Source organism: Mustela putorius, unplaced genomic scaffold (genome assembly GCF_011764305.1).
Source record: "Mustela putorius furo isolate JIRA1106 unplaced genomic scaffold, ASM1176430v1.1 tig00000139_pilon_pilon_pilon, whole genome shotgun sequence".
Classification (NCBI taxonomy): Eukaryota; Metazoa; Chordata; class Mammalia; order Carnivora; family Mustelidae; genus Mustela; species Mustela putorius.
In genome coordinates, this window is record NW_025421293.1 from 3575527 (window position 1) to 3602999 (window position 27473).

At 46.0% G+C, this 27473-nt stretch overlaps 1 pseudogene; it reads left to right on the top strand.

The window, feature by feature from the left end:
• The first annotated feature begins 12847 nt into the window (after positions 1–12847).
• LOC123390733 lies at positions 12848–12947 on the top strand (annotated as a pseudogene).
• The last annotated feature ends 14526 nt before the right edge of the window (positions 12948–27473 follow it).

Genomic DNA, 27473 nt, shown 5'->3' on the forward strand with positions numbered 1-27473 from the left:
CTGCAGCTGTGAGTCATGGCTAGAAAGGAAACTGCTCTGGGGAATTGCCAGATCCACAGTGAAATTTGCATGAATAAGAAATGAATTTTTATTGCTAAGCCACAGAGATTTTAGGGCTCTTTGTTACCATGGTATAACCTCTCCTATTCTGACAAAAATGCCTCCCACTCCTTTAAGCCTAGTCCAGCCTGGGAGAGCCGGGATGAGGCCAGTCCTGTGACTGCAGGTTATTTCAGCTCCTTGACCACAAGCACTGGAAGAGTGTTTGGAAGGAGCCCCCTGACAGAGGCACGCTTCCCTGTCTCAGGACACTTTGGCTCCCCTTGGCTGGTGACTATGACAGTTTCCTCAAGCAGGCAGCCCCTTGGGAGAAAAGAAATGATTATATGGTGAAATGCCAGAGTCCTTCACGATGCCCGAGAGATTGACAGCAATTCTTAGTACTCCTGGAGTATGTGTCATCCTGAGAAAGCATAAATGTATTACAAGCCTCTGGGGGCAGGATGAAAGCTTCTCCGGTCATCAATAGTATATGCCTCTTGTCAAGCCCGAGGCGGAGCAGGAAGCCCCGGTGGGAAGGGGATTCATAATGACTGCTGGAGGAGGAACGGCTAAGGAACCCAGGGAAGCTGGGTCTGGAGCTGAGAGGACTTGGTGGGGGGTTCCACGATTATTGGCTCTTTAAAAAATCAAGGGCTGTTATGTGAAAGAGAGCAGATTTATTTTCTGGTGGCCCTGCAGGGCAGAGATAGACCAGCGGATGGGCGTTACATGGAGACAGATTCCAGCTCCTTGGAAGGATAAGCAGGCGACAGACCGACGTGCTGGAAAATGGACTGTTAGGGCTGTCCCGGTGGGTGGTGGGTCCCCGTCACTGCAAGTGCTTCATCACAGGCTGGAAACCCACCTGGTAGAAGTTGCTGTGATAGAGGGAGATGTGACGGGGGTGACAGGTCAGGGCTTAAATACCTGTCCAATTTCCGCTCCTTCCACCCTAAGGCCATGTGCTCTGGGACAAGACAAGCATCTTTGCTGAACTGGTTGTTTTAATTACAAATAATAACAAGTCCTACCTCTGATTCGCTCTAGAAAGATACATGATGTGAGATATATTTCCAGGCTGATTTTGAGGAAATGTTAATGATAACACCATCATCCAACACTGCCCTCTTGGGACCGCACATCTATTGGATACTTCTTCTGGGCCCAGGCACCATGCTCTGCTCATCAGCTCGTTTGACCCGGATAGGAACCATTTGAGACAAGATGCTCTCTCTATTTTACACAAGAAAACAGGATTGGAGCAACTTGCCCAAGGTGACACAGACAGAATGTGCCCAACCTGGGACTCCATTTAACTTCAACTGATGGCATGTCTGGCTCTGGACTCTAAACTCTTACGTATTCAGCTTGTTAGAGGGCTTCAAGATCAAAAAAGAAGATGTGTGTGTGGCTGCTCTGAAGGTTTACGTAAAGAGTGTCCTTGGATGGACAACTGGTCCATCTGGATGGTTCTGCTGACATTGATTTTCCTTTTAATATCAGGATATTAAAATCTCCCTCCATCATTGTTATGTGGGCTATTCTGATGGGCACGGCAGATGCTTTATGATGGATACGTTCTAGTTCCCTTTCGCTGCACAATGAACGATCCCCCAAATGTAGTGACTTACAAAGACCATCATTATTTCATTATTATTTCTTATGCTGCTGGAGGTTAGCTGGGCTCAGCCAGGGACTTGTGTTCAGGATCTCCCACATGGTTGTGGATCAGATGATGGCGGGGCTGGAGTCCTCCGAAGGGCTTCCTCGCTGCATGTCTGTGTGGTCTTGTTGTTGTTGGCAGGGACACCCACGTGGCCTGGGCTTCCCCACAGGATGGTGGCTGTTTCAAGAGTGAGCATCCCAATAGAGCCAGGTGTTTTTTTGACTTTACCTGGGACGTCACAGAGCATTCCTTCCTCCAGAGTCATAGATGCTCCCAGATTCAAGAGGAGGGACCACAGACTTCCGCAACCCAATAGAAGGGCTGAGAGGCACATGGGAGTAGGTGGTGTTATTATGGAAATTTTGAAGAACAACCTACCATTGGCTGATAGGATGCATTAATTCAAGACCTCTTCTTGGGTGGGTAGTAAATAAACAGCTAGAAGAGAAAGGGCTGAGAATTTTTACACCACTTCCATTTTGTGCTTGTTTCACTTTAAAGAAAACCATTCTAGTCAGTATCTCTTATACGTTTTTGTTAACGGAAGCATTGGCTTTCAGCCAGGCCTGCACCTTCATGGACTATATTCTGTTACATATTTATGTATAGAAATGAGTATCCCATAGTGCACAGAGGCAAAATTAACAGTTATGTCATTTTCTGCCCAAAGATTTTTTGCTAGAGAGTATTCTATGGACATTTGTTGACTGATATGAAGAAATTACTTTATTCTTTTAATACTTTAAAATGTGTGTGTGTGTGGAGGGGGTGGGGGGACATTGGTCACGATTTCTCCAGCGGGAAGGAAGTGTCTGTAAGAAAACAAAGGAGCTGTGGCAGGTTCGTATAACATGGCTCTCCCCTTTGAGAAATTGTCCTTAGTTCTTTGCCTCAGGTGGTCCTACAAGGAGCTGAAGAGGCCTGGATTCTCTTTGACTGAAGTGTTTTCTGGGGAAAATATGGTTAGGGGTGAGAGACTAAGCATCACCCTTGGGTCTTTTAGTTCATGTTCTTGATAGAAAGAATTCTAAGAGAATCTGGGCAAGAAGCTGGGCATCATGTCATCTGCTGGTGAATCTTGACAACGGGGTTTTAGGTGCCTATCAGGCTACGTGCATCAGAGAGGAAGAAGCAAGTGGAAATAATGCAAGTGTGAGACGCCATCTTGGTTCTTCAGGGCGTCTCAGTGGCTCCTCATGGTGCCACCTTCCCTTGTTGTTGACGTTGTGCAGGCTCCAACTTCTGGGGCTGACAGTGTTCAGGCTTAGGTTCCCCACTTCTTGTCTCTCCAGTCCTGTGGAATCCATGCCGGCGGCATGCCTCATAAGCGCTTCGGAGCCTCAAAAGGCAGTGCCTGTTGGAATTCACCTCCGTGCATGGGGCAATGAGGAAGAACTGGTTAACTCTGAGTCATGGACCAGAGTCAGACTAGGGGTCCACAGGGCCACCAAGGCAGAGAAAGGGCAGGCGGAAGAAGTGATCTCAGGCTGCATGGAATGTCGCTGTGTCCACCCAGAGAGAGACTACGTTGCAAAGCACACACATAGAGATATAAAGGAAGTGGGACTTTTGTAAAGGAAGGTGGATGTGAACCTCTTATGTGCCCAACAATGAGGCCCAAAGAGGGAGAGAGAAGTGAAGACTGAAGGAGAGGGGAGGGTGCTTTATAAGGATTGTTTTAAGTTTTTATTTTTTTCATTTTTAAAAATTTTATTTATTTGACACAGACAGAGATCACAAGTGGGCAGAGAAGCAGGCAGAGAGAGAGGAAGAAGCAGGCTCCCCGCTGAGCAGAGAGCCCGATGCAGGGCTCGATACCAGGACCCTGGGATCACGTCCTGAACCGAAGGCAGAGGCTTAACCCACTGAGCCATCCAGGTGCCCCAAGAATTGTTTTAAGTTTTTAGAATGCCAGTCTAGAGAAAAAACTGGAACTTATAAAACACATATATGAGACATAAATTTCATATATGTGCACACACATACTATATACATGTCTCATGCATGTATACATGTATACAACCTGAAAACACACACACATAGTCCATATATAGAAATATGTACATACATAGAAATAATGGACACAGATCTGTTTTCGAGGGGAGGGTGTCACTTATATTACCTTCCCTAAAGATCTTTTACTCTGCCATAGACTCCTTTAAGACTCACCACTCCTTCCCTCTCTCCCTCTTCCTTCCTTTTTAATCTTATTGTAGAAAATTTCAAACATATACAAAAGTAGAGGGAATAGTGTAATAAACTTTGATAAAGAGCTCCTTTAAATACCTGTTCTTTGGAACATTTACCATAGAGTTCAATTTACAGAAACATTGCCTGGGAAGTTTGGAACGAGTCCCCTTTGTGTAAAGTGAAGAATAAATAAATTCTGTAGAATTATTCTCAGAAGGTATGTGTACATGATGAAACTATGGAGATCTTCTGACCAATATAAATCGGAAAATCCCATAGAGTAGCAACACCAGAAAGAATCATTCTCTTAAACATTTTTTTTTTTTTAAATTTGGACTTTATCAGAAACTACATCTAAGGAGAAGCACTGCCAATGTTTGTTCAGGCCAATGTTTTTGGCCAGTGTTTTATGATGTGTGACATATGATGCAAGTGACCAGTTATTTCTGTGAAACAAGTGGAAAGATTTTGTTCCCCACCGAATTATCTAATGGCTTCACAGAATAAATCAGAATTAAAGCATGATTTAGACTGACTTTCACCCCACTGCCGTGTAGCTCAGTGAGGAAGGAAGACATATCTGGACCTAGAAGCTGCAAGTTCTGACTGGGGTTATCGGCCATCCAGGGGCCAAGGCAGGTTGAGCTGAGCCTGGCTGTGGGCCTCCACTTACGAGGGATCCCCAAGGCAGAACTGAACTCCTAGACTTGGAAATGATGGCCAAGAGCGGACTTGACTCATGGTTGGGGAGTTGAACGTTCGAAGAGAAGTGTTGCTTCTCTAGTTCGTCTAGTGATGGGGGGGAAGGCAGAAGCTAAGGAGAGGAGGAGGATAGATAGCAGGGAGGAAGTGGACAGACGGTCCAGGATGAAGTCTGTGAACCAGGCAAAGGTGTGAGAACGCTGTTCTTAGTGGACTGTTTCCACAGCAGGCTAGGACCCTGCAAACGTTGAGCCACAGTGAAGCAGTGGTTGGCGTTATCGGTGTGGCACCATCTTGGGGGGGGGGTTACACAGGGCATAGTTCTCACACTGTTGCATATGAAAGTCCCTGGGGAGCTTTAACACACCCCCATATGCCCAGGCTGTACTCCAAACAAATCAGAGGTATTGGCACTGGACCCAAGGTAGGGGTCCAGTGTACAGCCAAGTGAGAAGTAGTGACATAGAGTGCCAGGGCCTGAAGGTGCTGGGTCTCTCCTGCCACTAACACTTACAAGTTGTATGATCTTGGACAAACCGCTTAACACCTCTAGTGGTCCAGCGAGAACTTGAAGGGCTTGGACTAAATGATCTCACTGGTGGTTGAAGCGAATGACCCCTAACTTCTTTGTGAGGTGGGGTCTCTGTCCCTTCCCCCTGAATCCGAACTCTGTGAACTCTGTCCCCACTGCGTCCTGTCCAGATTCCCGACCCACACTGTCCTTGGGCATAATAAGATGGGTGCTTTACTTTCTGAAGCTTTGGGGTATTTTGTTACGCAGCAGCAGATAACCAAGACAATCGCTTAGCATTGCCATATAAGGGATATCAGAGAATGACAGTGTATCGGAGGGGTGGACTTTGAGGGGGTGGACTCTGGAGGAAGATGGACTAGGTTCAAATACTGACTCTGTGCATTAGGGTACATTACTAACCCTTTTGATGTCTGTCTCGATTCCCTCCTTAGAAATGGGATACTAATAATAACCTCCCTTGTAAGGTTGTCATGTAGATTAAATAACCTAATATATTTAAAGAGGGAGCCCTCTGAGTGTCTGCAGTGATTATAATGATGGTGATAAGGAATTGGCTTAGCCTTGGTTTATCTGTAATCTGCACGATGTTGGAGTGGAGCCCAGAGGTGTGGGGTCGGTGGGGCTGCCGCACAGGCCGGGCTTGACCTGTGTCGCGTTTGCTCAGCCTCCGACCCATGTTGCTAAGTACTACCAGGGACCTACATTGTTCTTAGCTATTCAGCAGGTGTTCAAAGGCACCTTGGAGCTGTGTATCATGTCTCTGGACCTGTCACTGTCACATTGCTCAGAAATTGGATTCTGCAGAGTGGAAACATGTGGCTTGTTGGCAAGGCAACTGGTTCAGAGCAGGGACATTTCCAGGCTGAGAGAGCTCGCCTTTGTCAATTGGGTTACAGACCTCATAAAAATCTGTTTGTTTGTGTTCTTTTCTGGATGCTCAGAGACATCAGGCCACCCCCAGCTGCAAGGGGAGAGTGTGCTCCACAAATGGGTGTCTCCAGCTGCTCTCCTTTCTTTGTCCATCTTGGCTCTAAAGCTAGCCTCCGACCTTCTCATGGTGGGGGAGTGCCCGGACCTGGCGATGCTGGGGTAGTGTCTCTTGGTGTTACGCTTCAGTGGGAGGGCCCAAAGCCCCGGGGGCTTCTGACTTTCCTATTGTTGCCTCGAGGTAGATGGTGAGATTCAGGGAAGGGTTTGCAGCTCCTGTACTCTGGTGCACGGTGTCATCAATTTCCATTTAAAAACCAGAAGGGCAGCCCTCTAAAATATCGAGTTTTCGGTGTGACAAATAGAAATTTATGGCGCAAGGGTTAACTACTGAACTGTTAAAGTCTGTCAGCAATGCCATCATGAATGAAATGAGAGACTAGGAAAGTTGAAAAAATGAACGTGCTTTGGGCGGTCGCATGGGATTTGGCGGCCAATGGCGAATTCTTGGTTAAGGGCTGGCTCTGCCGTTGGCGGCCCCTTGATCTTGAACAATTTAGCCTTTTTTTGAGCCTCCACTTCTATGTAAGAAAGGCAAGGATGATGACATCGTATCAGAGCACTGTTGTGAGGGTCAGAGAGGATCAAGTCTGTGCAAAGAGCTTTCTCAAGCATAAGGCTCGGGGCTCCTGGGTGGCTCAGTCAGGACCTTCGGCTCAGGTCCTGGAATGGAGTCCTTGCTCAGCGGGGAGCCTGCTTCTCCCTCTCCCTCCGCCTGCCACTCCCCCAGCTTGTGCTCTCTCTGTCAAATAAATAAATAAAGTCTTAACAAACAAACAAACCCCATAAGGCTTGACACATGTCCAGCTGTATGGAGGGGGTCAGGATGCCTTCATAAATGATTCTTACACCTGGTTGTCAGGGTCATATAATGTTCCTTCCTTCCTTCCTTTTTTAACTCACTCACTCTTTCATTTATTCCATGAATTTATCCAGCATGCACTGTGTGCCAGGCACTGGACCAGTTGCTGGGAATATAATGAAAGAACAAAACCATAAACAGTCCCTGACTCTCTGAACTTAATTCTGGTGGGTAGAAACACAGATAAAATAAATAGGTCAAATGTGGTATATTCGACAGCATAGCGTTATGTAGAAAAATAACATGGGGAAGGGGCATGGGGTCCTATGGGAGGGGGAAAACTATTGTTGTAAATACCATGTTGGGGAAAGCCCCACAGAGAATAAAGACTTGAAAGAGGTGAGGAAGAGAGCCGGGACTTTACCTGGTGGAACAGCTTTCTAGGCCAAGCAGATGGGATCTGTACAATCACCTGGTGACTTTGAGAAAGGGCCAGGAGGCCAGGTAGGTAGGGTGAGGACAGGGAGAGAGAAAGGGGGTGTGGCCTGTTGGTTTCAGGGCCAGCTCATCTAAGACCTCATTCCAACACCTTTGGCTTTTTCTCTGAAGGGATGGGAAGCCCATGGAAGGTTTGGAACAGAGAAAGGAAATGATCCTATTTAGTTTTAAAAAATGAAATAAAGAATTCAAAAACAGCATTATTGAGATAACAGTGACATGTAGTAAACTATGCATATTTAGAGAGTACGACTTGGTAATTAAAAACTTTTAATTATGATAAAATACTCATAATAGAATTTACCATCTTGACTGTTTTTACATGTAGAGTTCATTAGTGGTAAGACCGTTCATGTTGTATGACTGATATCCACTTGGAAAACTCGACCTCTGCACCCATCAAACAACTCTCCATTCGCCCTTACCCTAGCTGCTGGCAACCACCTTTTTGACTATGAACGTGACCATACTAGGGATCTCCTCAAAGCGGAATCATACGGAATGTGTCTCTTTGTGACTATCTTGTTTCACTTAGCTTAATGTCCTTAAGCTTCTTTTGTGTTGTAGCAGATGTCAGAATTTCAGGCCTTGTAGAGGAATAACATTCCATTGCTTGTACATACCACATTTTGTTTATTCATCTGTCCGTGCTTCCGTGTTTTAACTGTTATGAATAACGCCACTATGAACACGGTGTATGAACACCCGTTGGAGATCATGCTTTCAGTTCTTCTGGGTATAAATCCCGATGTGGAATTGCTGGATCATGTGGTCATTGTATTTTTAATTTGTTTTAGGAGCCAGCAGACTGTTTTCCACAGTAACCGCACCACCTTACCTTCCCACCGACAGCGTGCTAGTCTTCCGACCTTTCCGCGTCCTCACCAAGTCTCGCTGTTTTCCACATTCGTTAATTTTTTTTGTAGTAGCCGTACTAACGGGTGAGGGATGGTATCTCACTGTAGTTTTGATTTGTGTTTCCCTAATGATTAGTGATGTGGGACATCTTTTCATGTGTTGGCTGGCCATCGTATAACTTCTTTGGAAAAAAATGTCCATTCAACTCCTTTGCCCAATTTTTAACTAGATTGTTTGTGTAGGTTTTTTTTTTTTGTGGTCTAATTGTACAAGTTCTTTATATATATTGAATATTAATCCCAGATCAGATATATAGATATTCCTCTCATTCTAGAGGTTGCCTTTTCACACTATGGATGGCATTGGGTCTTTTAACTCAGATGCTTTTTACTTTTGGTGCATTCTTATTCATTTACTTTTGCTTCTGTAGCCCATGGCAATTTGAGAACTTCTGGCATGTGTACATTTATATAAATATATTTATATATGTAAGTACATCAATCTGCACATATGGAATCATATACAAAATTATATATAATATATGATCTGCATATATCTATATGAATTATATATAATCTATATTATAATATAAATATATAACTATAAATATACAATAAAATATATTATAATCTCTGTGTACTATATAAAATATATAACAGATTTTATATATAATGTATATTTTATAATACACATATAAAGTATATTATATAACATGTCTAATATATAAATATATGTAATCTCCATCACTACAGTCAAGATAATCAGCATATCCGGTACTCCCACAAATATCCTCACGCTTTTTTGTGATTTCTCCCTTCTGCTCCTCCCTTTCCTCCTGTCCCTAGTTAGCCATTGATCTGCTTTCTGTCATTATAGATTTTTTTCCCTAGAGCTTTATGGAATGGAATCATACAGTATGTGCCCTTCTTTTGCCTGATCTCTTTCCCACAGCATAATTGTGGGAAATTCATCCATGTGGTACCAAGAGTTTGTTCCTGTTTATTGCTGAGCATTATTCCATTGAATGGGCATACTACTATTGGTTTATCCAGTTTCTCTGGATCTTTGCATTATTTCCAGTTTTTGGCTATTAACAATGAAGCTTCTCTGAACATTCCTGTACAAGTCTGGTGTGGGTATCTGCTGTCTGTCCTCTGGGGTGAACACCTAGCAGTATAATGGTTAGATCAGGTTAGATTAGTTAGTAAATGGTTAGATCAGGTTAGATTAGTTAGTATAATGGTTAGATCAGGTTAGATTAGTTAGTATAATGGTTAGATCAGGTTTATAATGGTGGATACAGGTTTAACTTCTTAAGAAATCATCAGACACTTTCCCAATGTGGGAACTCCTCTTGCAAGTTTGAGAGATCCCTTTGCTCCTTATACTTACCAACATATGGCACGATCTGTGATTTTAATTTTAGTTATTTCTAATAAGTGGGTAGTAGAGGTCTGTTCAAATCATTTGCCTAGTTTTTATTTTTATTTTTTAAAGATTTTATTTATTTGAGGCGGGGGGGGGGCACGAGCTGGGGAAGGGGGGAGGAACAGAGGGAGAGGGGCAAGCAGATTCCATCCTGAGCATGGAGCCTGATGCAGAGCTTGGTCCCATGACCCTAAGCTCATGACCTGAGCTGAAATCAAGAGTTGGCCGCTTAAGCAACGGAGCCACTCAGGCGCCCCTGCCCAGTTTTAAAATTGTGTTGTTTATTTCCTTATTTTTGATCTTTGAGAGTTCTTTGCATATTCTGGATACAAGTCTTTTGTTGGATATATGCTTTGCAAATATTTTCTCCTGGTCTGTGGCTTTTTTTTTTTTTTTAATTTGATTTTAGCGATGTCTTCTGAAGATTGGCTCTTAATTTTGACAAAATCAATTTATTCTTTGATGGATTTGTTTTTTCAAGGTGTCATCCATCATCCAAGTTCTATTTTCAGAGGGTCCCTCTGGCTGCTCTGTTGAGAACGGAGTCAGAGGTGTACAGAGGTGGAAATTTGGAGACCAGTTAAAAGACTATAACAAGAAGACATCTTTGGGGTGATGATGGTTTAGACCAGGATTGTGGCAGTGGTGGTGATGAGAAGAGGAGGGATTGGGGTATATCTTGAAGATAGAGGCCATGGGTGGGATATTCTGATGGACTGGATGTGAGATGTGAGAGAAAGAAGAGTCTGAGGGTTTGGCAGGATGGTGTTTCTTACCTGAGATGGGAAGCTACCAGCAGAGAAGTGAGGGCAGAGGCGGGGGGCTTGGTGTCTGACATGTTAAATTTAAGGTGACTCTTTGACATCCAAGGTGAAATAGGCACTTGGCCATCGGGGTTTGAGCTCACTATGATTCAGCCTCTGGTCATGCCAGGTTCTGGGTCATCCTCTGACATTTCTCTTCTCAACTTATATCCTTTGCTGAACTTGTCACTTCTTGTTTGGGAGCTCATTTACTAGCCACATAAATTCTGACTCCCATAGACAGTTTGTAATTCAAGCTCAAGACCACAGCCTGGATGGGTTCCATGTCTGTCCCTCAGCTACACCTAATCTCATTTGTCCTTCTCAAGCCTGCGACAGTGTGGGAACTGACAGCCAAATAACTTCCCATGTATGTCTTCGTAGTGGGTGGAGATTTTCAGGCTTTGCTGATTTTGGGGAAGAAAAGTCAAGGAATGCCTCTAGCTCTTTCCCTCATTGCTCTGACATCTGTCTCTCCAGTAGTTGGAATTATTCTCATTCATAGATTTACAACTGGAGGCTGACACTGAGTACGTCTGTCCCGCTCTTGAAGGTGGATTCTGGCCACATGACCAAAGGGAAGCGTAACCACATTCTCCTTGGTCCCGCAGATGACCCTCCTTACTGCCAGGCAGCAACCCTGGAATGATGCTGTTCATTAGGTGTGGACTTGGATCCATTCTTAACTACCCAGAGATTTTTCTTGAGATGCTTCAGAGTCTCAGTTTTAAGGAAAAAAAAAAAAAAGTCATCTTTAAGGAAGACAGTCACTAGCTTTAGTATATTATTGAGGACAATTCATGACTTTTTGAACCTTTGGACAAGTGAAACAGCAGATCCACCCGTGGTCCCCACCTGTGGCATGACATCTCCAACAGGTGCATGGGCGTATGTTTAATATTTCAAAGATTGTAGATGCAGTGATCTCAGATTTAATGCTAGGCTCCCTTCAAAAAGCCAGTTCCTTTTAGGATTTTTTTTCTTATCTTCTCATTTTGTTTCCCTCCAGATTTCTCCCTATTGTACTAAATACAAAAGAGTTCAAAAAGAGAAGTTTCTCTGCTGTGCTGGTTTTCGTTATTCCTTACTTTGTCAGCCTTGTCCACTCGCGGTGTTAACATTGCTCTAATTGCATTGGATTGGTACAACTTTCTATTATTATAGCTCTTCTTCTCCTTTTTTTTTTTTTTTTTGGCTTTGTTTTGTTCTAAGTAGGCTCCATGCCCAATGCGGAGCACAGTGTGGGGCTTGAACTCATGACCCTGAGAGCAAGACCTGAGCTAAGATCAAGAGTTGGTTGCTTGACCAACTGAGCCACCCAGGAACCCCCTAGATCATCATTATTCTTAATAATTGAGTCCTGGCTGTGTGCTAAGAACTTTACAGCCATTTTTAAGAGCCTCATTTAATGTTCATAGTCACTCTTTAGGTACTTGTATTACCTTCTTTTATGGATGAGCAAACCAGGGCTCAGAGCAGAGACTCATTACCCCCTCTTCACATCCCAAGAACATGGGATTTGGTAACAGTTGTTCCAGAGCCACTGGTTGTGCAATTTGGGGCAAGTCGCTTACTTTCTCTGATTCTTAGTAATTCCTACCTACCTCCTGAGACTGTTCAGGACTAAAAAAGTAATGTATCTGAGGGAGGTTGATAAACCATAGCTTTTATTATAATTATGAACAATAGTTTACAACCCTTCCTCAATAGTCCTATTGTTGGCTTTGGATCCTCTTTAATTAATTAATGATTTACTTTGGTTGTTAGAGTGACATGGTCATGAACACCTTATGTACCTTTAGTTTTTATTCTTTATAAATCTCTTAGGGGAAAGGGATACATTGTGACATTTCAAGACGGTTCCCGAGATGGATCACCAAGAGGTGGTGCCAGCGGATGTGGCTACCAATGCTGTGTGCGGGGACTGGTTCTGCCACAGTGTTGTCATACCGAGTGATTTCTGAAATTCCTCAGAGGTGGCGGGTGTAGGATGCTACAACATCATTTGAGTGGGCACTTCTCAGATTGCAAGCCGAGCGGAACATTTCCCCACATGCTTGTTTACGAATATCCTCTCTGTTTTCATGAATAGTCTCCTTCAGTTCTTTGCCAGTTCACATACTAGGGATTTAAGTTTTCGGTGTCAGTGTACAGAAGCTCTTTCCATAACGGAGACACGAACCCTGTTTTCTATTTGCTGCGAATGTTTTCTCCAGATGATACTTTCCCTTCGATTTTAGTTCTAGCTTTACCAAATGGTTATTTATTTCTATAGCGAGCAAACTGTCCGTCCTTTGTAATTTCTTCCGACCTAACTTACAGAGTTATCATCCCTTGTGCTTGCTTTCGCAGCACATATGCTAACATAGGAGCGATACAGAGATTAGCCTGGACCCTGTGTTAGGATGACACATGTATAAGGTGTTCCTTATTTTTTATGGCGTAAGAATTCTATCTCAGTGAAATCGTTACTGCGAAAACTTAGAACTTATCTTCCCTCTAAAGACCCGAATTAGTACAGTAAAACCAGTTCCTTTTTAGAGGTGATGGTTTTATTTATGTTTTTCCTATTTATATTCACTTGGGAAGGGGACTATAATTTTCTTTTTGTGTGTTTTACCTTTATCGGGCTTTAGGAAGAAGATCCTGCTTGCCTAATGGACATGAAGGTACTCTTATCTCGTTTTGCACTCTGGATGTTTTACACAACATCCAAATGATCTTTCTGAAAAGTATGAAAATTATTCCTGTGAAAATGCTGGGACCAACTACATTTTTTAGGTTGTTATCTGATCATTTCCTCAACTTCTTCCTTGGTTATTATTCTGTTTAGATTTATATTTCTTGAGTTATTTTTAGGAATCTCTACTTTTCTAGAAATTATTTATTTCATAGAAGATTTCCATTTATTAGCCAACAATATCCTCTTTGGATTTGGAGGACAAAAATCAATTTTCTATATTTTATCTTATCTCCTTTCTCATTTTTAATTAAAAATGTTCCCTTTATTATATTTTTCAAAAGTTTATTTTAGAAGTCTTATTTAAAAAAACCAGCGTTCGAACGAATTTATCTTTCTCCTGCTTTATGATTTACAATTTATTTATTTCAGCCTTTATCTTCATGAACCCTTCTTTTTAAAATTACATTACTTCCTAATTTTTAAATGGAAGCTTTTGTTAATATCAGCTTGGATAATCCCAGCCTGAATGGGATTCTGAAGACTGAAATGGGTTCGGGGGAGAGAAAGTGATGTAGTATCATGACGTGTTTATCAGTTGTCGGGACCGGCCAGGACCACAGAGCCCGCGCCAGCCAGTTCAATAGAGGGAATTCTCCTGGGACGTCATTGTGAGGTGCTGGGAAAGCTTAAGAGCCCAGTGGGCTGGTGGGTCGATGCACAGATGAGCAGCAGCCCAGGCTGCTGGGGCTGAAGAGGAGAGAGGGGCTGTGGTCAGACCCCAGGACCCAGGTGCCCGGTGGGACCCGGAAGCACGAGTCTGGCGAGAGGCTGCAGAAGGCAGAGATGGGGAGGGAGCGGGAGAGGAGCTGCTCTCCGCTGTCCAGGCTCCTGCCAGTGCCTCTCTCCGGCAGAAATTAACCAGAAGCCAGTTGGCAAAGGAGCCCGAGAAGTGTAGTTGGCAGGGTCTGGCTGAACAGGGAAGGGCAGCCAGTGGGCATGGGGACGGCTCATGATCAGCACTGACACCTTCCCTTCAACAAGGCAAGGTCAGAAGGGTTTGCGATGCTGGAGGGACGACAAGGCTAGCACCGGGACGATGCCGAGTCTTTGATCTGTCCTGCTGGGCTGTCACCTCTGTACCCCTTTCTCCTCCTCTCTGTCTCCTTCCTTGATTTCCATCACTGAACGCATTTTATTATTTTATTTCATTCTTTAAAAAAATATATTTTATTTATTTGAGAAGGAGAGCGAGCGAGAGTGCAAGCAAGGGGGAGGGGCAGAAAGCGAGGGGGAAAGCTGGGCGGAAAGCTGAGCGGGGAGCGTGACGTGGGGCTCGATCCCAGGACCCTGGGATCATGACCTCGGCTGAAATGGAGAGTCAGACACTTAACTAATGGAGGGACCCAGGCACCCCAACTGAGACCATTTTAAAAAGAGAGGTCGAGGTGATGTCCCGGGGCCTTTTGCTGTTATTTCTCCCACAGCTGTACCCAGGGACTACCCAATCCTCACGCTGGCCATCTGACCGCAGCCTAACCCAAGGCTGTACATTTCCAAAGTGCCTCCGAGCGGATGGGATTCGCCCCCTGCATCCCACCCCAACCGCCGTGTCTTCGCCGTGGGAACATCTCCCACCTCCTTTGGTCCTGTCACGCCAATGTACTTTCTCTCCCTAGAAGGGGCCCGGGCTTTCCACGGTCCGACACCTGTGCCCTTGCTTCTTTCTGATTCCGGAGGGCGGCGCGTCTCAAAGTGGGTGTCTGGACCAGCATCTGTATCACCTGTGAGTTTACCGGGAATGCAGATTCCCAGACCCTACCCAGGCCTACTGAATCAGAAGCTCTGGAGGGGAGGCTTGGGAATCTGGGTTTTAACAGCCCCCCGCCCCCACCGTTGATTTAGATGTAAGGTAAGGCGGAGATCCACGTTATAAAGGACCTCCCCTTGCACACGGCATCAGCTACAGACGCCTCTCCTCTTACCTCTGACGGCAGTGCTCCCGCCCCGACTCTCTCCCTCCCTCGTCCCTCCCTTCTGGTTCTTGATGCTCCCCTCTGCTCCTCTATTAGCTGCCTTCGGGGGACGTAGAGAGGTCCCGGTGGGCAACCACACTGCTCTGCGTTGCAGAAGTCCTTCCTCTGGCCGCGTGTGGCTCGTGTGGCTCATGTGGCTCCGTTCTCCGCTAAGGCGGCCACCTAAAGCCCTGGGAAGGGTTGCGGGCAGGGCAGCTTCCCAGTGAGCCCCTAAGCTCTGCTCACAGCGTTTCCTCTTTATGGCAGGAGAGGCCGCCGGCGGGGTTTCTGGAGGAGTTTTATTTGTTTCGGGAGCCAGTTCTCCTCGCTGGCCCAAGAGGCCTGAGGATGAGGCTGAAGTTGTAGCTTTTAATCTTGACCAAGTCGGACTCCTTCTTGAGGCATTTTGGAGATGTTTAGGAAGATGATGCCCTACGTGTTCTCCCCCGGATAGCACAGGCCCTGCCCAGAGAAGCGGGGGCTTAAATAGAGATGCGTGTCACTCCCATTCCAAGCATCCCCACGTTGGGAATTGGGACACTCAGGTTCCCCAGTGCACAGGATTGAGGGAGTTCTCCAGACTGAAGGCCCCTCCCGGTCCCCTAGTCCTTCTGCCCCTGGTGTCTAACCTGCCCCGTCCACCATAAAGGTGTGGGAGGCGGGTATGCCGGGCCTACGGGAATCTCCTCCAGGATTCGGAGAGAGGAGCAAGGCGCGCACATGGAGAATTAGGATGGGCGCGATTTCATGTATTGGTCTACAGTAATTCGCACGGACTCAAGTGCTGGATTGAGGAACGCCGACAGTTAGAGACCAGCACGGCCCGTTGTAAGAGCACATTCCGTGTTGTGAACGTACGCACAACGGGAGTCAGGGAACGTAGATAAAGGGAGGCTGTGGGGAGCAGGGGTCGTGGGTGGGGAGAGATTCGCTCTGAGTCATTCTGGAAGAGGATAAATAATAACATTGAATAATTTATTCAATTATTTATTAGTGCGCTGTGTATCGTCTGCGTGATTGTCAGTAAGTCATTTGATTTTTATTGGATTTGACCTACGAGGTAGGTCCATTTCACAGATGAAGACATTGAGGCACAAAGAAGCTGAGTGATTTTTTTCATAGTGACACAGCTGGATGGTGAAGGAGCTTGGCTGGAACCCCACGGCCTGCCTTTGGCCCTTGCCCTTAACAGCTGGAGTGTATGTGGTGATAGATCTAGATAGATAGACAGATAGATCGATCTTCCTTCTGACATACTTGGGAGCCCAACACTTGAGTTGGGTGAGCTCTGGGCAGGCCCAACCAGTGGGCAGGAGAGTGTGGGGCCGAGGGTGGTGGGAGAGAGGCCCAGCGGTATTGGTCAGCCGGTCCTGGGCGGAGAGACCAGCACTGTTTCCATCCACAGAAGCCAGGCAGAGAGGAAGAAGCCGGGCAATAGCTGTAGGCGGGAGCGAAGTGGCTGACTCTGAGCGGGGCGGGCGGGGGTGTTTCACACCCTCAGTCTCCGTGGTCCGTCCCTCCCCATCTTGCTGGGAGCCCAGTGGCCCCCCCTTTCCGTGATTCGTCTCGACAACCTCCCCTTGTTCCCAGTCAATCACACTCTGAGAGCAAGACTCTAATCCTGAAAAAAAAACAACTTTCTCTGAGCCTGCAGATGAGCAGCTAAATTCTGGAAGAAAAGTTATGCATCCAGGCCAATGGGGTTTAACAAAAATTCATGCTTGCTGCTGGTAGCAGCAAACACTCATGGCTGCTGCTACTGTAGCATCCTCCGCACTGCGTGTCGGTCCTACGGTGGCTACAGCGCCATGATCTCTTGTCGGGATGTGTGCGTGGTGGCCGGCACCATGCTTATCCCTCTACCAACCAGTTTCCAATGTGTAGCTCCCAGATGACAGGATTAAGGAGGACTCAGGTAATGTCACCTTCCGCTTGTCCCTCCGCTTGCCTCCCAACACACTTGGAAGGAAATTCACAGGGGGCTCCGTGACCTGGCTTCTCCCTGCCTCTCTGACCTCCTCTCCAACCACGTCCCCTCACTTACTCCGCTCCCCTGACGGGGGGGACTCTGTTCCTTGCGGTTCCAGCAATCCTGGACACTCCTTCTTCCCCTGCCTGGGTTTCTCTCGCCCAGCTGTCTCCACGGAGGACTTCTTTTCACTGTTCCCCTGCCATCTTGCCTTCTCCCCAACCCTGGATAAAGCGACACCATTTCCATTTTTTTAATCACGTTTTTTCCCTCTTCAGAATACCTGCCGCTACTTTAAATCCTTACTTATCTATGAAGGCAGAGACTGGTAACTGCCGACTCAGTTATTCTCTTCTTGACTAACAGAAGCCTGTTTTTTGGTGGCAAAAATCTATCCACGTGGGATTGTATTTCCCTACTGGCCTCCCTCGAAGGTAAAAGTAGCCAATGAGTTGTACGTATCACCTACGGACTGGACCCTCAGGGACAGCTGTCTGACGGGGCCTGCCTCTGCTGGAAGACACTTCCTCTTCCCTTTTCTCGTTTCTCTTTCATCCTGCCGGAATGTAGGTAAAATGCATGGGGCTGTGGCAGCGATTCCGGAAGACCAGATGCTCCGTAAGTGGAGGCCAGGTGCTAAGAATAGATAGAAGATAGATCAGAAAGATAGAAGGTGTCTGGGCCCTGATGGCATGAGTCTTGGGGTGCCGACTTCCAGATTTATTTGATGTGAGACAAACTAGACCTACAACTTGGTTAAGCTGATATTATTCGGGTTTTCTGTTACAGTCCACTGAACCTAATCCTAACAGATAGTTATTTATAATCTTTCTGCCTTGACTGGAATGCAACCTTCATGAACCCAAAGACTTTGTTTTGACTATTACTACGAAATCCCTGGTACCTAAAATAGCATCTGGCACGTAGTAGGTGCTCAGTAACTATTTGTTGAATGAGAAGTGTATGGTGATAGGGAAGGCCTGATCATATTTCCTGAGGTGCTTTCTGTGGGGGAAGGGTCCGTCAGGGGAGATTCGGTGATAAGGAAGCGGTACCCCCAAAGCATCAGGGGTCTAACACGACCGAAGCGTATTCCTGCTCAGTTAGGGTCATCGGCGAGTCTGAGCACATTTCCAGGCGGTTGGTTGTTCTCCGTGTCCACCATTCTTGGCTGCTCTGGCCTTGTAGCACCTTTACGGGAGTTCATCATGCCTCAGAGCTCACCATGGCAGAGGAAGGGCACCTGGAGAATCATGAGCCCGCTCGCCCACGCGTCACCCTGGAAGGGACACGGACCATTTTTGTTACTATTTCATTGGCCCAGGTCAGTCATATGGCCAAGACCAAGGGAGAGGTGCAGAAGTCCTGGAGGGCACTGGTAGTGTCCACCACGGGCTCTACGCAGCCTCGGAGACAGCTGGGGAGGGAGTGGGTGAGAGTCCTGAGCACAGCCAGACAGGGAAGCAATGGTGGGTAAATCCCACGAGGACAGGACGCCACTCAAAGGCGGGAGGTGGGGGAGAGGAGAGAAGCCACATGCCCATCGACCCTTCCTTGAGTTCCTTTGAACTGGGAGGATCGCAGCTTCTCGACCACACGGGCCAGCCTGTGGCTCAGCCAGGGTTGCTGAGAGCACCTGCCCTTCTGGATTCACCTTGGACTTCACTTTCGGTGCCGTCAGACTGTGCCTTGTTTTCTCACTTGTTCTGCTCTTCAGCCCTGCTTCGTAGGCCACACACATTGTAAACCCTAAACCTTTGTATCATCTTTGCTCACATTCAAACCGAACAGCCCTGTGTCCCGTCACTTCGGGATTTTTGAATTAAGCCATAAACTAATTCAAGCTAAGATGTGATAGTTTGATAAAATAACTCACCTCACGTATTTGCATTTTAATGGAGGCTCTCAGTGCCTTAAAGCAGAAGGGTTGTAATTTCAGGCACCCTGGTAAGCAGGTTGGGAAAATATTTTTCTCCAGAGAAGCCTTTTAGTGCTCCTTAAATCTTATCACACTGCTCTGCAGACAGAACAGGACTGACTCCCTTGGCTGATTTCTGTCACGTTCTAAGCCAGATACCTCCTGGGAAGAGGGTAAAATGATAACAACACAGGCCCTATTTTATTAAGTATATTGGCAAGAGAAGAAAGGAAATGCATTCAGAGGAAATGGACTCAGGTGTGCAGAGAGAAACAAATAAACTACCCCACTCTCCCATCCCTTGATAAAACACCCATTGGTGTTCATAGCGGAATTATGCTGCTTTTCCATAAAAGACAACTCGGGCTTTTTGTGTGGTTGTGGAAAGAGCTAGGTTTCTTCCCCACTGTTTGACATTTTCCATGCTTGTTGCTAAATCTTTGACAGAAGCATTAGCTGGGCTGAAGAATAATAGTGTTGTAAGAAAGCTGATAATGGCCTAGAAAAAAAAAAGTATGTATAATACATACCTTGACATTGAATCGCTGAATACTTTAATAAGTAATGCACACAAACGGAGGCCTTTTGTGTTGACATAAAATGTAAGCTCTACCTTTCTTCTCATTGAGAGGCATAAAGAACAGGAGAGGAAAATAGATGGAAGAAATTCAAATATTTTCCTTGGGGGACTTTGATGTGCCAATGTGCTATATACACCAAGAGGTTCTTTTTAATTTCCTTAAGCGTTCGAGAGAGAGTGAGAACCAGAGTATGAGGAGATACAGTGTGTCTTGCCTTTCTTGATGTTTTCCAGAAACCAGTCCCAGATGCCAGAATCTTATGCTAATGTGGCTTTCAGAATCCCAGCAGACTCAGAAGCTTACTTGGAGTGAGCATCACTGACGTCAGAGGGGCCTGGGCCCATAGTTACCAGGAGCCAGAGGGGGGCACCACAGGGGTTCGTAGGACCTGAAATACAGGTTCCTCTGGGGTGACGCCATGGGGCAGGACACAGGGTCAAAGACAGAGCCTTCAAGATGAGGAGAGAACATGAGCAAGAGAAGTAGTTGGGTACGTGAAGAAGGTTTTGGTGATGCCTGTAATTTTTTGACTTCAGTTTTTGGGGAAAAAAAAAAATCTTTTCCATTTCCGTAGTAAAGACTCCCCTACTAGAATGTCAAGTGATAAACTTGAAGCCTTTTTAGTCCTTTGTCTCATTTTCGTGCCTTCTCCTGGAAAGCTGTTACTGCCTCCTCACTCTTCCCCCTGTCTTCTGCCTGATCTTTGAGCAGCTACTGAAATGCTTCTGCCTGGGCTTATTTCCCGACTCTGGCATGGGACTCTGACTCCAGGTATGGGCAGCTGCCTCCCACAGTTTATACCTAACCTTGACCGGAAATTGATTTTTGCTTAGGGTGTATTTTTGACGGCAAGCAACAGAAATCAAGGCTCACAGGGGTTTTAACAATAAGGGTACCCAATTGTCTCGCATAACAAAAAGTCTGCTATTAGGTCTTTGGTGGGAGCAGTGGTTCCCTAATGCTTTTAAAATCTAGGCTCTTTCTCATTTTCTACTGTGTCATCTCTGGTTATGGGCGTTTGGGCCTCACGCTCCATATCTCACGGTCACTGTGATGTAGCCCTTCCCATTCAAGGAAAGACGCGGGATCCCTGTGACCAAAAGGATCCTCCCTTAATCAAGGAGGGGGAAAGAATGTTTCCCAGAAGCAAACCCATCAACAGACTGGCTTTCCAGTCTCACGTGCTAGATCATAAGTAGGCCCTAGTTGCAAGAAGATCTGCCAAAATTAGTGTCTTTTCAAGAGAAATGGAATTGTCCACAATTAACTTATTTACAATAAGTCGTTGCCTTAAATTGGATAGGTCCTGCTGGGAAGAAAAACATGGAGATGGGTAAGGTAACGCCAGTCTCTCAAGGCCTAGATGGTGCGCTTTTATCCTGCTACTGATTTGTCCCACGAACATATATCTTACTCTGCAGTGTCGACACGTCCCTGGGAAGTGGCTGTAAATATTGATACATGACATAATTATTTTTTCACTGATTTCCATTAAAAAAAAAAACTTAAATAGGTTTATATGGATCACATTTTGCCCAAGATTAGACCAAATCACCTGCTTAAGGTGGTGAGAATACAGATATCAAAATGCAAAACTTTGTAGGCAATTTCCACCTCTGAGCAACAGAGAGGTGACTTTAGGTAAAGTGAATTCTGCACTTTCAACCATTATGACGAAATTGGAGATATCCCCATTGGAAAGCATTCTTCTGTAGTTGGTAGAAGGAGCTGTAAAATGGTACCAGATGACATTTCTAGACGGTGGCCCATGTGAGGTAAAACTGGGCTTTGCATCAGAATCTCCTGCTGGGGTTTTCTAAAATGACAGAATTCCCAGACTTCTCTTCACATCAGTAGAATCACAATCTCTGAGAAGAGAGCCTGGGGGACTGTAGATTTATGAAGCTTCCCAAGTGATGTTGATACGCAGGCAGGTTTAGGAATTATTGCCATAGACTCAGACCTATAGGCTTATGGAACTTAATGGGATTTGGAAATAAATTTGGTTCAAATCCTTCATTTTACAGATGCGGAAAGAGAATGTCAGAGTTTTGCTAGCAGACATAGGAAGGGAACAGAGGCTGCGATTTGACTCCAGCCCTCTGGAATCTGGAGCCCGTGCTCTCCACAGAATGTCACCCTACTGGGGGACGAGGTTTGGCATGTTTCCTATGGTGCTTCCAAAGTTTTATGGTATTTTCCGAACCTAGAATCGATTCCTTGCCTTCATATGTCCTACTCCTCTCTTCGATCAGAGCTTTCCCCAGGAGGTCAGAATTCCCTGAAAGTCATCAAACTACTTCCTAGAACTTCTTCCTTTGGGCTAGAGATGTACTTTGCCTTTCAGAACCAGGTTACATCACTTAATTTGCCGGGAACTAACAGCAAAAGGGGGTACACCCCAAACAGAGACCTTCAATCTGAAGATCCCTGACATGTATATGTATTTCTGTGTTAGCAATTTTGTTTGAAGAGCATAAAAGGAGCATAGCAGCGTTTGGCAGTTATTAATGACAGAGTCACAAAGCCAGCTTATTGTAGGGGCAAAGGGAAGGGCACTAAGATTTCATTCACGAGATGAACATTTGGGGGAATGACATGTTTTTGTGCGTGTTAGCAATTTTGTCCACAATGTTGTAGAATGAGCATATCTGCATTTGGAAGTTATTAAGGGCAGACCCATGACGTTAGCCTATTGTAAGGGAAATGGGAAGGGGGCTAAGATTTCATTCATGAGATGAACGTTTTGGGGAATGCTTCTTCTGTACTAGATCCTGTGCCCAATGCTACAAGAAGGAAGGCCGTTGAAAGGTTAGAGAGGTTTGGGGATGTTGGGGAAGAGACAACCATGAACAGACTACTGTTACTATGACAGGACAACGGTGACAGTCAAGGATTGAACAAAGCACAGTGATAGTGTGGAGGAGGAAGAGATTCATTTCTTTTGGGGTTGGGGTGGGAAGGGGCTTTATACAGAAGATGTGACTTTTGAGTTGAGTCTGATGATGAGTAGAAATTCGAAAGAGAGGACTGATGTGCCATGACTGTGCAAACAACACGTGCACAGGCCCCCCTTTTCCGGGGTTCCCTGGGGGACCTGGAAGTATTGTATGGGGTGTGACAGAAGGTGGAAGTGGCAGTGGAAGGGCCAGCTCCAGAAGGGATTTCTGTGATAGGTTAAGACATTTGGGCCTCATCCCGTAAACAATGGGGACATGCTGAAGAGCTTTCCTCAGGCTTGGATGGACACTGCATTGGTGGGAGAACATTCCTGAAGGCAGGAAATTGCTTAGGGCTTATTGCAATCATTTGTAAAACAGGGCAAGACATTTTCATGGCATAGAAATAATGGGGATAAGGAAGAGGGAAGGAGTCCCTGGGTGCTTCGGGGGTTGACTTGACAGCACCGGGGGGCTGACTGGGTGTGTAAGCTGAGAAGGAGGAGCGGTGGAAGGCAGTAGTCCTGTCTCACATGTTGGAAACAGCTTTGAGATACATCATTTTGACGTCGATGTATAGATTTCCCATGTGGACCAAGGAGAGACCTGAGACCATAAACCAGGGGGCTCCTAACGTTTAAGGAGTGTAGTTGTCAGCTTGTGCTGCCTAACGAGCCACTCCAAAATCAGAAACTTAAAGCAACAAACATTTGTTATGTCTTATGATTAGCGGTTTGGCTGGGTGGTTCTTGGAATGGGCTGACGGCCTTCTCTACGACGGCCACTCTCGGTGTCTGGCCGTTGGCTCGATGTCAGCTCTCCTCATCCAGCAGGCGAGCCCAGGCTTGTTCCTATGGCAGTGACTTGAAGATTCCCGAGAGGAACAAACGAGGGAAAAACTCTGATGCACACACACTTTTCAGCTTTCTGCTTCAGGTGTCACATTTTCCACATGTCAGTGATCAAAACAGGTCACTTGGCAGGCCCCAAGTCCGTGTGGGAAGGGGCACAGACAGAGAGTTGTGGCTCATTTTTGCAAATCCTCTCCCACAGGGGCATGACCGGTGGAAACAGAACCCGCGAATTTCTGAGCATCTACTTTGTGCCTGCAGCATGCCATGCAATTTCGAGAAGTTTATGGAGGCAAGAAATCAGCTCAGAGCCATATTTACTAAGCGAATGAGCTGTCATTCAAATCTCACTCCATCTAGGTCCAAAGTTCATGCTTGATTATACCTCCGCTGGCTCTGTTTACTCAGTATAAGCTGCGCGCACAGGCAGACCTTCGCATGGTGCTAAAAATTCCTTTCACTGCCCCCGAAATAAACAGGGAAGCTACAAAGAATAAAGCGGCCTTTTACAGGTTTTCAGATTAGAGGTTATGTGCTTGTTGGTGACCATTTGTTCTTGATTATGACTGGGGCTAATTGTTTCTCTTATGGCTGGTTAGGGATCTTAGGACTGTACAGTGCTGCTGGCACATTCTGGGGGTTGGCCCATTTGGGCTGGGGATGAATCACTGGGAGCGTTCACTTGCCTTTGAAAGGTGTTTATTTTTCCTCATTATGTCCGCGTGCGATCTCTTCGTTCTGCAAATGCCCATTTCTTCCTCCAGGCCTGCTTTCAAGAGGAGCGCCCTGCGGCAGGTGCTTTGCTGCTTTCTCAGTCCCCGCACGTCACTGAGTCTGGTTTACATGGTTTGCCCTGGGCAGAGACTCTGCATGTGGGATTTTTGTTGTGTGAGAAGGTGTGATACGCAAGGATCATCAGAAGGCCCTGGGCAAGTTGCTGCTGCTCATCGTAACTCCTTTCCTAGCTTACAAAACTAGAGGAGTTGATCGATGATATGTAAGTTCACACCCACCTCTAAGGGCTCATCATGGTTTGTGATCCTTGCTTCTCGGGTACCTGGAGAAGGTCAACCGTCCAGGTTGGCTTACGGTATAAAATTCTGTGGGATCCTGGACCTGGATATTTCTCTACCATCATTTCCCGCCACTGCCTTTCATGGCCATGCCATAACACTAGCTCTTTCTCAAAATCTATGGGTCCTCATGCCCTCAGCTCTGTACCCGTGGTTCCCCTTCCTGGAAGGTTCTTCTCCTTTACAGGGATCTTTCCTTGCCCTCGAAATCCCCGCTCAGGTCTCAGAGGTAGCAGTTTCTGTGAAGTCTTCCATAATCTCTACCACGGCACCTAAGCTCTCAAAAGTACTAGGGACTTATCTCTCTGTCCTCCAGTATCCTATGTATATACGTCTCTAGTGGAGTGAGAACATCACTGTCGCAATTTCGTGTTTCTTCTTTGGACTAGGCGTTTCAGTGTGTCGTGCTTCTCCATGTCTCTGGCTCCCTAGGACAGTGGTTGGCACATAAATGAAGCTCAATACATGAGGGGATAGAGGAGAGCTGTCCCCACCCTGTCCCGCAGGTCTCCAGCTCATCCAGCATCTTCTGACGGTGGTGCTGACCTCCATCTTATAATGCTGGGAGCATATATTATAATTGTTGCAGCCCCTGTAAATATTAGGGGTAATGTCTTTAGGTTCAGCAGGTCGGTGGGACAGCTCCAGCTTCGTGGCACCCCTTATTGGATTCCAGGCAAATTCTAGTTTCACTGACCTCTGGTTTGTGTGACATGACGTCCTTGGAACTTTCTAGGGAGAAATGATCAACTCTTGTTCTCATTTCTGAAACCTCAGACGGGTTGAGGAATAACCCAATCAAAGAATATGCCAGATGGGTTGAGAATAAGAAGCCCAGCGGGCAGGGCGATAACAGAGAAGGATATCACTGAAGTCCAGGAAGGTTCTGAGCTTGGCTCTCTGGGACGATGGTGGTGGTGTCCTTTGTAGAGGCGCCTAATGTGGGAAGAGGATCAGGTTTGGGAGGTGAGATGGTACATGTTCAATCACGCCAGGCTTGCAGTGCTTCTGGGACACCATTGTGGAGCTGTTCAGTAGGTAGTCAACGCGGAGACCTGAGGTGAGGGAGAAATAGGTAGGAGTCATAGTGAGAAAGATGGGGTTTATAGAGGTGAGGGTATGGGTGGGCTTGCCAAGAAAGAGCATGTAGAGAGGAGTCACTCTTGAATGGATACTTGGAGAACACTTCATCAAACGATGATTCAGAGGCATGGGGAAAGGTACAAGGGTCTTGGGCGAATATAAAATCATGAGAATCGAGGGAGTAGAGTTTGTTGAGAACTGATCTGGCTGACTCCTAAAGAAACTCTTACTTATGTGTCTTAAATGAAAAATAGAATTTGTCGTATGGAATGATGCCCTCCTTAACTATGGGCAGAGCGTTTGCTGGTTTGCCCACAAAGGCTGGGGGTCCCAGCCTTCTGAGAGCCCCACAGAGGCTGGACCCAGCAGCGGGGAAGGAGACAGATTTTGCATGGTGGAGGGGAAGATTTCAGTAACATGGGATAAAATAGGAGTGTCTGTTGACACAGAATCACAGGGGTTTTAACACGGGTAGAATTCTTGACTGCTTCTTAATTTTTATCTTTATTTCGAGGGGGGCGGTGGAGGAAGGAGAGAGAGAAGCTTAAGCAGGCTCCAGGCCCAGTGTGAAACCCAACATGGGGCTTGATCCCACACGACTCTGAGATCATGACCTTGAGCTGAAACCAAGAGTCAGATGCTTCACCCACTGAACCACCCAGGGGCCCGCTTTGACTGCTTTTTAAGATAATGTGGGTTTTTAACTTTCTCCCTAGCCTCTCTCTATGAGTGAACGGTATATTTCTGGTTTACAAGTGCGATAGTGACATGAACTCTGTGTTTTAATTAAGTAATTTATTTTTGGTGTTCACCCAGGCCTCAGAAAGAGGCTGCTTTATTGGAAGCTATTCTCTTAGTTTTTGCTCCCCCCCCCCCAAATAAACAATTAGTGCTCAGAAACACATTGGGAATTTTTATTTCTTTATTGAGATAAAATATATGGAAAACGTGCAATTTTAACCTTTTTAAAATTTTTGCTCAGTTTTTAATTTTAATTCCAATAGAGTCAACACCTAGTGTTCTCTTAGTTTTAGGTAGAATTTTAACCATTTTTAAGTGTACAATCTAGCGGTGTTGAGTGGGTTCATAATGTCAGGCAACCACCCCTTCTGTCCAACGCCAGAACTCGTTCATCCTCCCAAGCAGAAGCCCCGTAGTCATTCAACGTCAACTCCCCACCTCCACCTCCCCTCGGCCCCTGGTGTCTTCCACTCTGCGCTCTGTCTCCGTGAGCTTACCTAGGCTGAGTGCCTCACGTAAGTGGAATCATACATATTTATCCTTTGGCGTCTGGCTTCTTTCCCTTAGCACAGCCTTGGGAATTCTTGACAGCTGTCTGGAATTCAGCTGTCCCCCTGTCTTGGATGCGGACTTCTGGTGTATGTGACACAACTCCGCAATTATTTTCTCACAGGTGTTTGCTCTGCCCCCTCGTGAGAGAGTACATGGACGTTTCTCCTCAAAGAAGCCATTTTGTGCCTTTTATATACAACTTCTGATTGCAAGAGTTGTGTGATGGGGGTCTTGGTGGGGGTTCCCACGTTCGCCGGAGGCCTGCGGTGGAGAAGTCTGTTGCACACGGTACTACTGACCCGCCATGCGGGGGCCCCCCAACATGGCACGGCTACACCACGGAGGGGGCCCTGGAAATCCTTCGAGATGTGGGAGAGTACCCAGGTTTCCTTATCCTCAGTGACCGCGACCCTGTCGTGTGAGCACCTGTCGCACGTCACAACACTTCTTCATTTTAATGGCTTTCATAAAATTGTTTACAAGCCCCCCATTCTTTTAAATTATTCAATTCAACAGACAAAAAATTACTCTGCCAAATTGCGGGAAAAGTTTCCAAAGGC